The sequence below is a fragment of the Melopsittacus undulatus genome, chromosome 10, assembly GCF_012275295.1.
Source record: "Melopsittacus undulatus isolate bMelUnd1 chromosome 10, bMelUnd1.mat.Z, whole genome shotgun sequence".
Classification (NCBI taxonomy): Eukaryota; Metazoa; Chordata; class Aves; order Psittaciformes; family Psittaculidae; genus Melopsittacus; species Melopsittacus undulatus.
In genome coordinates this window covers 21,092,102-21,104,287 of record NC_047536.1, presented here as the reverse complement: position 1 = coordinate 21,104,287, position 12,186 = coordinate 21,092,102, and positions in this window count along the sequence as shown.

Here is a 12,186-nt window from a genome sequence, read left to right as displayed (position 1 = left end):
CTGCCCCGCGCCGCGATCGGGTCCGCCGCTGTTCATTGGTTTATACTGAAAGAGAATGGGCAGAGCTCGGGCGGCCCCTCCGCTGGCTGAGCTGTGCCCGAGCGCCGGCACCCGCCGACCGCTCCCTCGGCGCCGTCTGCGCTTGGTTCTCCTTTAGTCTGGGTCTTTGGAGCGAGAAAATTCCCTTTCCTAGCCCTGCGTGCTGCGGAGACCCGGCTCGGTGGCGGTCGGGGTGCTCGCGGGTGGGGGTTTGTGGGTGCTAATGCCGGGTTTAACGCACCCGGCCTCAGAACGCACCGGGACGGGCGCAGGCGGCATCGTCCCCTTCGCTCACCCGGTGGGGGAGCGGCGCTGCCGAGGGGACGGGTGTCGGAGCTGGGGCTCGACGCCAGATCCGGGAAGGAGCCCGGATCGCTCTGTCCCGGCTTCCCTCCGATGCCCCCCTCTCCTGGCCGGGGCCCGGGGTTTCACCTCGCACCTCGCTGCCCCGGTAAAGTCCTGGCCGGGCCGTGCCAGCCGCTGCGGTAGCAGCCGGGCCTGTGCCAGGCACCGCGGGGCCGGGGAGCCGGGACCTGCCGGTAACGGGGACGTGGGTCCGTTGTGGGGAGCAGGGACGCGCCTGGGACACAGCCTGGGTTAGACGGACAGCGGCTCCGAGAAGGGGGGGACTTCAGCTCATGGCCAGGGCTCTGAACTTCATCCCCGCGTTTGGGACGTGGTTCATCTGTGTCCTCAAAACTGGAGCCAAGAGGGGTTTTTTTCCAAGAGACCTTTTCCATTCTGGTTAGGAGTGGGAAACTTCTGAGGGAGAAGCAAGTGATGGGTGATACAGGTGATGGGGCTCCTTGTGTACCTGGAACAAATGCCCACACAAACCCTTCCTGAGCTGTTTTCCCATTTCTGCTCCCTGAGGAGCAGCTCTGCCCCACCGCTGTTGGCTTTCCCTTCTCCTGGCATAGGAAGACGGCTCTGGCCTGTGCCGAGGTTCTCGCTGCTCTTCTCCCTGACCAGCCCAGAGTCACAGAGTCCTGAGGAGCGATCCTCCACGCACAGGGAGCCAGCAGTCTGCTCCGTTATGTGGAGAATAATTTAGAATTATTCTAAACTAATTTCTCTTTAAAAGATGAGGAGTAGGAAAAAAAACCCAAACAAACCCAGAAAATGAGAAACATTTTATTTGCTGTAGAAGAAAACAGCGATTTAATGATCACGTCTATTAACTAGGTTGGGGCCGTGACCTTGATGTATTTTACAGCTCCAGTCATGTAACTGTGAAGAGGGAGCAGACTGTTCCAGTCTGTTCATTGTTTCCTCTTGGCTAATCCCAGTAACTGGCAGCACAGGGATGCCCACACAGTTCTGGAATCCTGACCCACCTTTGGGGGTGGGAAGGAGGAGGCTGTTGGTTGTGTTTTGCCTCAGATGCAGCTGAATCTGTAGCTTGTGTTAATTGTGTTGTAGCTGGGTTGGGGCATAGCATTGGGCTCTGAGGGGGCTCAGCCCCCACGATTCCTGCCATGGTGAGAAAGTCATAGTGGGTGTGTTTGAGGCCCCAGAGCACATCTCCATCAATAAAACCCCCATAGGGGCTGCTGGCTTTCACTGGGGACATGCAGGGATGAATGTGGCAGCCTGGAGCAGGGAAGCCTGGAGAAGGCAGGCCAGGTGGGAATTGCTGTCCGAGTAGTCCATGGGGAGAGATTTAAATGGAAGCATGGCTCTTGTTCTCCTGTGTGTCCCCTCTCTCCACAGGAAGGTTTTCCTTCTATTTAGACTTCCTCTTCACCCCTTCCAAAACTGTGGTGCCCTTGTGTATGCAACTTTACCATCCCCCTTGGTTACTATGGTGTTACTCTATAAAAGCAGCTTGTCTCGTAGCTCCTGGAATTATCCACAATTTAGGATTATGGTCCAACCCGGGATGCAGATCTGTGTCTATCCCTTGTCAAGCTTTTCCCTGTTTGTGTGGTTGGATGGATATGGAGGCAGCATCGTTGGCAGGGCATGGCCCTGGCTCGCTCCCATCGGAACCTTCTCTGGGATACCAAGTGCGAGGAGCTGCTGCCTCAGCTATTGTATCTGTGTCTCACTTGCTAGTTTCAGACATGGGGCAGCATCTTGAGCAGTGGCGAACCCTGCAGGAAATTCATCCCAGTCAGAGGCCTTGGTTTGCTCATGATACATATACGTTATTGCCACTCTTGTTCCTGCAGGGAGCTGGCATGGCCCGAAATGGAGGGATTGGCTTGGGAGAGTAGGAGCTGGGTACAGATCCCCCCACCCTGCGCATCCATCTGGAGCGTGATTTGCCCCATGCAGACTCTCAGTCACTCTGAGGTACCTCTCTGTGCATTAATCAAACAGGAGCCCAGGGTGACGATGTTTGTCACTTGGGCATGTGTTCCCAGTAGCATGAGTGTAGTCCTCCCATGGAGGCTAATTTGGAGAAGATCCTGCTTGATGGTGTTTGTGCTGAAGGTCTGCAGCATCTCTCTTGCTGCTGTGATGGCTTTTCTGCTTTGTCGAGTAGGAGAGGGGTGATGGTTCCAATTAAAAAGAGAACAAAAAAGTGTCTTGTACTTCCCTCCTTCTTTGTTTGTTTGCTCTCTTTTTTGCCTGACAAATGTGCTAAATAACAGTGTTTGAAATGGGAAAGGAGTGAGTTTGCGTGAAGGGCAGTGGCTGGAGGAGCTGTGGTTGGATGTGGTGGGGCTGGAGGAGCTGGTGGTGACACATGGCACAGGAGTAGGGCGGGAGAGGTTGGGTTGTCCCCAGGCCATGGCTCATCTCTGTATGCAGGATGTTCTCAGGCCTTCAGAGACTTGGTGCTTTCTCCTTCCCCGTGCTGAGGGATGCTGCAAGGATGCCCTCTCCTTTTCCTACATGCACATTTAACTGAGGTCCCTGCTTATCTGCATGCTCTCCACTCCTTACTCCTGTAGTTTCCTTTTTAGTTTTATATTGGAGCAGAAGCCTTCTAAACCGGGCGTCCAGTCGCAGTGATGGCTTTCATAATGTTCCTCCTCCTGAAGGCGAGCCTGCTCTCCCTGCTCCAACCAGTCCCCACCATGTGTTTTAGCACTTGTTTGGGGAAAATAAACCCAAATCAAATACATGGTGTTAAGGTTGCAAAAGTTTCCATTCTCGCTCCACCCAAGTGCTCCTGCCCAGTAATGCTCAGCCAATCCAGTCTGGGTGATGGGACGCCCCTGCTCGCTGCTCAGGGCAAGGGGAAGAGCTCTGGGGGTTTTTCTCTTTCAATAGAGACGCTTGAGAGGGCCATGCCAGCAGCAGGGTGGGGAATGAGCTCTGGCATTTGGCTGGCAGGGCATCCTTGCTGAAGAGCTGGGTGGGACAGGTTTGAACAGCAAGCAAGAGGCAGATGATTCAGCTGAAAGGGGCTTCCAGCAAGGCAAGGGGCTCTCTGTGTCGGTACCTTTAACTCTTCCTCTCCTGAACAGGTCCTTTAATGGTGGTTTTGGGCTAACTTTTTATATCCCAGAGGTATAAAGGGGATGGGTTTGTTCCCATGAGAAGGGAGCTGGCTGCTCCTGGAGCCCTGCTCGGCATGCGATGCTTGCGCATGCTCTGCTCCTGCTTTGATAAATAAAGAGGGTTTCATGGAACTTAGAGCAACTTCTCCTTTGGAAACAGGTCAGGCAAATATTTATTCCCCTAAGGTGTCAGGCCGGTATTGCACAAATACTTGAGCGGGTCGGCATTTCGGTTTTCCCTCCTTTGTTTCTTTTTAAGCATATTTGTATGTTTGCCCTCAAAGGGGGATTGAAACTTCTTGTCTGCTCTTAAAATGGTAAAAATCAAGTGTTTCATTTAAGAGGTCCCAAATTTGACTTGAGGGCTTGGATCCTTGATCCTGAGGCTCTTCATCTCCAGATCTCCTCTGTGTAAGAGTAACAAGGATTGTAGCTGTAGCACACTGGAGTACTTGGAATGTACTTTGTGTAAGAGGATGTTTGAAATGAAGTTGTCTTTCATGCTTAGTGATGTGTAGCATGTTTAATGAGCTGGGGTCTTGGGCTTCTCCATTAAGGATCCAGCCACATGGCTGGTCCCTCGTGCTTGTGCTCAGGGCAGGCTTCAAAGGCTGGAGACCTTCCTGGTGGCTCCAGGTCCTGCCTGGAGACACCAGCAGCACAAGGACCATTTCATCCTCCTGTGTTAGTGGCTTTTCTCTTGCAACCTGTGTTGTGCCTTCTGGCTCTGGTTCAGAAGATCCTCTTCTGAAATGTATCCTGCTTGATCTTTCTTTGCTGGGAATCATTTCCATGTCAGAACAGATTTAGGACAAGTGTCTCTGTTTTATAGAGGCAGAGCTCATTTGACACCCCAAATGTGGGCACAAACCCCATCAGCCATACTAGCAGAGGAGAAGCAGGCATGTGGTTTGGACTTGGTGCAATCGGATGAGTGTGGATATTTCATTAAGACCATAACCTGCCTGTTGGGCTCTGGTCCTGTGTGCACTGGGAAGTGCAGCAGATGTTTAAACAGTAGCTTGAGCTCCCTGCTCCAGTGTCTCGCATTTCCATGCAGCTTTACAGTCAGGAAGGATGGAGACCAAGAGTGATGTGGCAACCGCTGCAGGTTTGTGGTCCTTTGCTTTCTGCTTTGTGCCCCTGCATCGTTGATGCTTGTCGTGGTGTTGTGCTGCACCCCCAACGCTGACTCTCAGCGCTGAACTCTGTTTTCCAAAATTGAGATTTGGGAATCTGGCCCTGGCCATTGTGGGAGTGCTTATAAAAGCTCTAGAAATGAAGTTGCTTTGGAAGAGGTCTTTTGTGTGCTGGGGGTAAATTGTGCAAAACCTGTCAATAGTCCCTGCTGTGCCCACCTGGACCTACCCTTCCCAAGCTCCATCCATGCCACTGCTTCATCAGGCATGTCCTTTAGATGGGATTTTAAATCGTATTCCCTGCTCTGGGGACACTTGCCTGTTTTCCGGGTGTCTTTGGCTCCCTTTGGTGTCGCAGGACATTCCCTTTTCCTGTCACCTTCTGGGGAGGCCTTGGGGCAGCTGTGGGTACCCAGCAGCGGGTGGGGAGCAGGACACTGGGCTGTTCAAAGGGACTTACTTTAAAGCTTTCATGCCTCTCCTTTGATCCTCTCTGGCAGCCAGGAGAGGGTTTGCTTGGGTTTTTTTGTTTGTTTGCTTGATTTTAATCGTAGTTTTCAAGGGGATGATCAGAGCTGAGCGGGTGGGGGAGAAGGAGCCCTTGCATTCAGGGTAACCATGAAATAAACCATGCTGCAAGGTGAACACCGTGTCCCTTGTGTGCTCAAAGCCCTGCTCTTGGCAGTACTGGCACACAGGCTCGCCCTGGTGACATGAGAGGGTGATAAATAGTGTTTGAGATCCATGGAGGAACCTCTGATGGGGACCTGTGCCCAGCGGGTAGACCTGATAGCCAGAGAGCACAGTCCTTGCTGGGGTGTTGTGGGCTGGTGTTGCTCTGTCCCTCTCGCTCTTATGGAGCAAGGATGAAGCCACCCAAGTCCATCACAGCTGCATCTGCCATCGCCACTTCTGTTCCCTGCTCAGGGAAACCCCAGTTCCTGTCCCAGCAGGGGTGTTCTGGCATTGCCAGAGTCCTGGGCTTGGGAATGGGGGCTTGGTTCCCAGACCTGCGGGGGGGTTTCCTTGATTACAGATGCCAGTGAATGGAAAAGGGAGGAGGTGGTTGGTGAGAGGCAGCGGGGGTTGTGATAAACAACAGAGGTACATGGGATAAACATGGATGGGTTGCACTGTCTTCCCAAAATGTCTGCTCCAGAGATGCCATCACTGCTCTGCCCCTAAGCACTCAGGAATGCTTCCTTGTGTATCTGTGCTGCTGGGGTCAAGTTTGTCAGATCCTTGTAGGCGTGAGAATCAGAAGAAAATGAAGCAAAAGATGTTCAATTGAAAATGTCACTGATTGATTTCTTTATGGTTTTGGCCTGTTTTCTTCTAATTTAATCCATTCCCGACTGTATTGTGAATTCCAAATGTGAATGGGAAATAATCCCACAAGTACAATAATTAGCATGTAACCAGCAAATGAAGACATCCCGAGCTGCTGAGCTGATTGGTGAATGCCGCCTGCTTCCCGAATTCATTTCAATAATCACAGCTCCCATTAAACAGAGGATGGGGTGGGGAGGAACTCTTCAATTTCCCTCCAGCTCAGTGTAGTGGGAAATGGTGTGTGCAGGGAAGCTCTTCTCCATAGATTAGAAAACAGAGAGGAGGGATGCGCTTGAAACTGAACAGCACACACAAAGTATGGCTAATTTTGCAACTGAGAAGCTCCTTTTCACTTGTTTCTTGGTTGGGGGGGGTGGGGAATAGAAACGGTAAGTCAGATATCCATAATTTTCTGTAGGTGTGTGGCAGTAAATAGTGTGCTGGGAGAATAAAACATTCCCTTGCAGTGGTGCTTTGCTGCAGGATGCACAAATAAGTCCACTGGAAGCCGTTAATAGCGAAATTAGTTTCTGTGTTTATTGTGCGTCCATCCAGCTCCCAAATGCTGTGCTGTGCTTTGAAGGGATGGGTGGAAAGCAGCATGGGGGAAGGGGTGATTTCAGAGCATCCAGGAGCTGGGTACTGTTTTGCCACAGGGATCCGGGACTGTTTCTGCCCTGCCTTCCTCTGCTGCTGTTTTGTGGCTCAGAGGTGGATGGTCAGAGAAATCCTCTCTCTGCCTTGGTACCTCCATGGGGTCCTGTCCAACAGCACCAGGAGAGTCCCTCTGCAGAGCTGTACCTGGCAGTGGTGTCATTACACACCTGTGTTCACATTCAGCATTAGCAGAGGTGATTTACCTACCTCCCAGTGGTGTTCTTCCCCTCCTAGAGCAGCCTGGGTCATCTGCTGGCCATGGCCACCTCACCCTTAGGAGCTCAAGCTCACCTCACCTCACCCTTTCCAGCATCAGGGCAGAGCTGATGCTGCTGCCGGGTGCTGAACCACTTCAGAGATGCTTTTTCATTCCAGTTTAAACTTACTTCCAGCAGTATTTGCTAAGCTGTGATACAGCTCAGTGCCTGGAGGCCTAAAACTGCTGCCTGTAGAAATGCAGGGAATTGGCTGCTCCAACCTTGGCCCTGCAGGCGTTGCTATGAGCATATCGTGCTGCGTTGTAAAGGTGAGAGATCTCGATGTGTTTGATGGAGCAGTGTTTCGGTGGAGGTATTGGCAGGATTGAGGCAATCAGAGGTGCCTGCGATGGGGGATGCTCACTCTGGCATGGAGCTGGTGATCGCATATTGCCATCATTTCAGCACCCCATGGTGTGAGAGCCAGGAGGGAGCTGGGTCCCAAGAGCATCATCCCTGGTGGGGGCTCCTGGGTCCTCGCCTCTCAAAGGCTCAGCACACAGTGATGTTTTCAGAGGTTATTACGGATAGAACAACAAGTCAGGCCAGCCCTGGGGCTTCACTGGTCACTGGCAGGGTTTATGATGGGCACTACGGTGTTCTCTTTGCATATTTCCCCATGTTAGAGGTGGGCTCAAAGATGTGTCACATTGTTTCGTTTCCCCTCCACACTTCATATTCTGCTAAAAATAAAAACTAGCTGCAATAACCAAGCAGTGGATGTGCACATCCTGCGCCCGATCCCGTTTTGTTGCCATTTGGGAAAAGCATTTTTCGGCTGGTAATCGCATCATGGGCTTTGGATTAGGATCTATCTGTGAAACCACCTCACTGGGGGCCTCGTCTCCTTTGCTTTCTTCCAATGCCATTAATCAAGCGAGGGGCTGAAAATACACTCGCCAAGAAGCAGAGACGGAGAAAAGTCACTCGAGGTGAGTAAACAAGGTGGCTGGTTTTTAATGAAAGCCAAGAAACAGCCTGTGGCTGCTGCGTGTGTTGAGGGCACCTTAAATACAGAGTGTCCTTCTGTGCTGACAGGCATCCCAAACACCTTTTATAATAAACCTCTAATTATAGCTCAGTGGCTCCATAGGTTCTGGGGAGCAGTTTGGGAATAGTGCACTGAAAACCAGAGAATAGTTCTATTTTCTGTGGCTGATGAGTGAACCAGCTGGGCCTGGTGAGCGTGGTGCATAGCGATGTATTTATAGAGTACTGTAGAGCTGTGCTTGCTGCTGCTGCTTTGTACAGCTGTGGGGATGAACTCTGCATTTTGGGAAACACCTCCCAGATGCATTGGTGCGAATTCCCAAATCCAGAGCCCAGCTGAGCTGGTTGGAAAGGGTTTGGCTGCTGGCAGCTCATCACAATCTCCTGGTGTCTGACCAAAGCCCAGCACTCAGAACCAGGGGCTTCAGTGGAAATCTTGGCTTGTTAAAGCAAAACAGACCTCCAGAGCTTCGTGGTTACATGGAGGAGCTGGAAAATGGGAATTCTTGGGCACAGAAGGGTATGGAGAGGCCCTCCCCCTACCACCCTGTGTTATCTCCCGATATCCAGACTGGGAGGCACTGCAGTGTGTTCGAGGCTGATACCAGCAACTTGATTCTTTTCTCCTCCGTTTATTTATTTCTCCCCCCTTCGTTTTAATCCCGTCTCCTGGGAGATTCCAGCTGAAATCTATTCATTGCTGAGATGCTTCTTTTCCCTTGTGCTGTGGCTGCTGGATCCAGTTTGGCTGCGGTTTGTTCCTGGCATGGGAGGAAAGCAGCAGGAGAGAAGAGCTGTGCTCGGTGTTGGGTGGGTAGAGGTGCCCTATAGGTGTTACACACTTGTGGGCTCAGCCCCTCTTCCACAGGGTGTTAGCTGATGCTGAGGGATAACAGAGACAGCTTTCTGCTGGTGCAGAGGCTCTTGCAGAGATCTGGCACGTGCTAAGGCATGAGGAGAGACCACAGGGGCAAGGACAGGGGGATGCTTATTCCTCTTGCAAGGAACAAGCATTAAGACAAGAGGAAACGGCCTCAAGCTGCACCAGGGCAGGTTTAGATGGAGCTGAGGAACAATTCCTTCCCCAAAGGGTGCTCAGGCATTGGAACAGGCTGTCCAGGGCAGGACTGCAGTCACTGTCCCTGCAAGTGTTCACACACCGCGGAGAAGAGGCCTCAGTGCCATGGGTTAGGGCTGGCCTTGGCAGTGCTGGGGAATGGTTGGACTGGGGAGCTGAAAGGTCTTTTCCAACCTGGTTGCTTTTATGTGGGGATGAAGGGGAGCAGAGTGAGACCTCCTGCTGCCTTCTGGTCCAAGCTGTGTGGCTGGATCACTGACACAGTGTGTGTCCAGGCAAGCAAATGTCCCTGCTCAGCCCAGCTCCAGAGCCCTGCTTCCAGCCCCATGGGAACCCCATGGCCCTGCTCCCACAAGTGTCTGTGAGGACTGGCTCTGCCCTGGTGCTTCTGAAGCTGGACCAGATCAAGCGATAATCCATGGGAGGGTTCTCCTGCTGGGCCACGGATCCTTGACAGCCTGGAGTGTGCTGCACTGGGCTGCAGAGATTTACTCCAGAATTGTGTCTTTTTTCCCCCTGATGAAATGTGAGGTTCTCACGCCCCAGGAGCTGACACTTCTCCTACCTGATGGCCCCAGCAGAAGCATCTTTTCCTTTCTCCAGACAATCAAAGCTGGGGATGAAGTGGTGAGGCTTTGGCAGTACTGGCTTGGGTGCTGTTTGCCAAATCCTGCTGAATACAGCTTTTATCACCATTTGTAACAGTAGCTGTTGGGGGGGAGCAGGGCTTTCAGAAGAATGCTGTATAAAGGAACACTGTCCTGTAGTAGAAGTGCCTTGGAGGTGGACAGAAAAAACCAAACCCAACGTTTTTCTTGTGCTCCTGTTGTAAAATTTGCTGTTAATTTGTGCGGGTAAGTTTTTACTTTCATTTGTAGACACGTTTGTTGTTGTCTCTGTGTGAAAGGGCACTGCTGGGCTCCGGGCAGGGCATCTGGGGGAAAGAGGCACTGATGTCCTGACTGAGAAATGCTAAGATCCTTGTTCTGTGCCACTATCCCCAGCCAGGCCCTGCAGGAACTGCCATGGGACCCAGCTGGCAGCTTGTACAGACACGGCTCATCTATGGTGGGATGAGCAGAGACGGGTCCGTGTGCCTGATCCACCTCACGTAGGAGGGCTTGGGAGGAGACCAGGCTGCTGTAGGTCTGTGAACAGCAGAGGAGACAGACTCTGCATTGGGAACTGGAGCAACAGAACAAGGGGTGATGGGTTCAGACTGAAACAGAGGAGACTGAGGGGCTTGGAGCAAGCTGCTCCAGTGGCAGGTGCCCCTGCCTGTGGCAGGGGTTTGGAACTGGTCCCTTCAACCCGGACCAGTCTGTGACTCTGTGAGTCTAGGTTGCTTGACACCAAGAAGCTCTTGCTGAGCATCCCCTCACCAAGGAGGGCAAATGCAGCACTTCGCTCTATTTTCAGGTTTGGTTTGGATCATTACACACTGTTCTTAGACACCCATTTACTTTGTCTCCCATCTCTTTGGCCCAGAAGCAAGAGAATAAAACATTAAAAGAGGAATGTGATTATAATCCTGTAAAAACCAACAGGGGAATTTGGCAGCCGGTGAATGTCACACATAATATTTTATTCATTTTTTTATGAGGATTAGATTTCAAGCTGACAGTTTAAATGGCAAAACACCTTCAAGAGATGTTGCGGACAGTGTGAGAAACCTGTCAGTGTGGTTTTTCTTTGCTAAGTGTGGAGTTTGCAAGGTCCTTGCCCTGGCAAAACCCAGGATCCTTTGGCTTTAGTTGAGCTGTGTAAGTGCGGGAGCTGGGAGCGATGAGTCCCTCCTATTAATAACTTGTATTACAGCATTGTCACTGGTGGCTCACAGGCTCCTTTATACCCGAGTGAAGAGCAGTGCTGCCTCTTCCAGGGGCACTTCTTGGCCAAAAGGGGATATTTTTGGAACAAAACCACTGTATTTTTGCTTTTGTTGTCCCCTTGCTGCCATAACTGGGAGCAGTAATGGGATGAGGCTAGAGATCTGGGCAGAGGACCTGTTCAGATCTGTTACTGAATGTATTGGCTGTTCACATAGGTTACTTGGCATGGAAAGCAGATCCAGGGGACTGACAGAGTTCCCCATCCCAAATATCCCCACTCACAGGAGGAGCTGGAGCCAATGATGCAGAACCATCCCGGCAGTGCGGGAGCTTCCCACATCCTGCTGTCGGGTTGGGATTCTGGGGTGCAAGGGAAGCAGTGCTCTGGTTGATCACCCGGATGGTCAGTGCATCCCCAGCCCTTGTGTATGACATTCACCAAGGGATGGTTCCCGTTCTCAGGGAGTAGTGAAATGTAGATGTTTGTGTTCCCATGGTCCTCAGAGCATCCTTGTGGGCAGCGGAATGAAAATGAGAGGAGTGGGAGTCTGCTCCCATGTTCCCTTTTCCTGGAGCGAGAAGCTGGCTGTGGTTTGCTGAGCTGTAATACTGGGTGCTGTGTGTGCCTTGTTCAACATCCAGCCTGAATAGGATTGAAAATTCATAAAACTCTGCAATGGGAATTCGTAGCTTAATGAAAATATTCCAGAATTCCTTTTCTTTTGGATGGGAAAAAATGACTGAAGGTAGATGTGACTTGGACCATGTCTCCATCTGCTTGCAGGTTCTTGGAGATTGGAATGAGATAAACCTCATCTCCCCTTAGCTGAGAATGAGGACCCTGGAGCAGGGTGGGGGTGTAGTGCAGCAGGCTGGGAAGGTGTCCTCTTCTGGGGGCGGTCCAGGGAGTTGTAATGAGATTGCTGAAGTCCAGAAACCACTCAACAAACTCGAGCTGTTGGCTCTCGATGAGAGGAGAGAAAATTATCGATATGTGTATCTTGGGGTGCATAAAAGGGTTTGGGGTGGTTGCTTTCTGCCTTCTCAGGGGATAGGGCAGGAGGTGTGGTGCTAAAACTGTAGGGAAAAACGTTCAGTTTGGGTTGGAAGGGACCTTAAAGCTCCTCCAGTTCCAACCCCTGCCACGGGCAGGGACACCTTCCACTGGAGCAGCTGCTCCAAGCCCTTGTGTCCAACCTGGCCTTGAACACTGCCAGGGATGGGGCAGCCACAGCTTCTCTGGGCACCCTGTGCCAGCGCCTCAGCACCCTCACAGGGAAGAGCTTCTGCCTTACCTCCAACCTGAACTTCCCCTGTTTCAGTTTGAACCCATCACCCCTTGTCCTGTTGCTACAGTCCCTAATGAACAGTCCCTCTCCAGCATTCTTGTAGCCCCCTTCAGACACC